Below are 2065 nucleotides of genomic sequence, written 5' to 3' on the forward strand. Positions count from 1 at the left end.
TTTGAGAAGTATGCTGATGCAATTTTGATTGGGATTGCATTGAAGGTGTAGATTGCTTTGTGTAGTAATGACATTTTAACTATATTTATTCTTCCAATCCATGAGCATGGAATGTTTTTCCATTTCTTTCTGTCTTCTTCAATTTCTGTCATAAGTTTTCTATAATTTCATCATACAGATCTCTTATATCCTTGGTTAGGTTTATATCCAGGTATTTTATGGCTTTTTGTGCATTTGTGAATGGGATCAGTTTTTTTATTTCTCTTTCTGTTGCTTCATCGTTGGTATATAAAAATGCAACGATATCTGTACATTGATTTTGCACCCTGCAACTTGGCTGAATTCTTGGATCAGTTCTAGTAGGCTTCTGGTGGAGTCTGCAGGGTTTTCTATGTAGACTATCATGTCATCTGCGAAGAGTGAAAGTTTGACTTCCTCTTTGCCAATTCTGATGCCTTTGATTTCCTTTTGTCGTCTGATGGCTGATGCTAGGACTTCCAGCACTATGTTAAACAACAGTGGTGAGAGTGGACATCCCTGTCGTGTTCCTGATCTCAGGGGAAAGCTCTCAGTTTTTCCCCGTTGAGGATGATATTAGCTGAAGGCTTCTCATAGATGGCTTTGATGATGTTTAAGTAGGTTCCTTCTATCCCAACTTTCTCTAGAGTCTTTATTAAGAAGAGATGCTGTATTTTGTCAAAAGCTTTTTCTGCATCTATAGACAGGAACATACGATTTTTGTCTTTTCTTTTGTTGATGTGATGTATCACACTGATTGATTTGCGAATACTGAACCAGCCCTGTAACCCAGGAATGAATTCCACTTGATCTTGGTGGATAATTCTTTTTATGTGCTATTGAATTCGATTTGCAAGTATCTTGTTGAGGATTTTTGCATCTGTATTCATCAAAGATATTGGCCTGTAGTTCTCCTTTTTTGCTGGGTCTCTGTCTGGCTTGGGAATCAAAGTGATGCTGGCTTCATAAAATAAGCCCGGAAGTTTTCCTTCGATTTCTATTTTTTTGGAATAGTTGGAGAAGAATGGGTATTAATTCTGTTTTAAATGTCTGATAGAATGCCCCAGGGAAACCATCTGGCCCAGGGCTCTTATTTGTTGAAAGATTTTTGATAACTGATTCGATTTCCTCACTTGTTATGGGTCTGTTCAGGTTTTTTATCTCTTCCGGTGTGAATTTTGGTAGTGAAGTGTGTGTTTAGGAATTTGTCCATTTCTTCTAAGTTGTCCAGTTTGTTGGCATATAGTTTTTCATAATATCCCCTGATAATTGCTTGTATTTCTGAGGGATTGTTTGCATTCAGTCCATTTTCATTTATGATTTTGTCTATTTGACAAAATTTTGTCTCTTTTCTTTTTGAGAAGTCTGGCTAGAGGTTTGTCAATTTTGTTTATTTTTTCAAAAAACCAACTCTTGGTTTCATTGATCTGTTCAACTGTTTCTTTGGTTTCTGTGTTGTTTATTTCTGCCCTGATTTTTATTATTTCTCTTCTTCTACTGGGTTTGGGGTGCTTTTGTTGCTATCCCACTAGTTGTTTTAGGTGCGCTGTTAGATTTTGTACTTGCGCTTTTCTAATTTCTTGAAATAGGCCTGGAGAGCAATGTACTTTCCTCTTAGGACTGCTTTCGCCGCATCCCATAGAGTTTGGATTGTTGTATTCTCATTTTCATTTGTTTCCATATATTTTTTAAATTTCTTCTCTAATTGCCTGATTGGTCCATTTGTTCTTTAGTAGGGTGTTCTTTAGCCTAATGTTTTTGGGGGTTTTCCATACTTCTTCCTGTAATTGATTTCGAGTTTCATAGCATTGTGATCTGAAAGTGTGCATGGTATAATCTCAATTCTTTTATATTTATTGAGGGCTGCTTTATGTCCCAGTATGTGATATATCTTGGAGAATGTGCCATGCGCACTTGAGAAGAATGTGAATTCCATAGCCTCAGGATGTAGAGTTCTAAATATATGTCTCAAATTCATCTGGTCCAATGTGTCATTTAAGTCCATTTTGTCTTTATTGATTTTCTGTCCAATTGATCTGTCCATTGC

This window comes from Hyaena hyaena, unplaced genomic scaffold (assembly GCF_003009895.1).
Source record: "Hyaena hyaena isolate Hyena2069 unplaced genomic scaffold, ASM300989v1 scaffold_407, whole genome shotgun sequence".
In the NCBI taxonomy this organism is placed as follows: domain Eukaryota; kingdom Metazoa; phylum Chordata; class Mammalia; order Carnivora; family Hyaenidae; genus Hyaena; species Hyaena hyaena.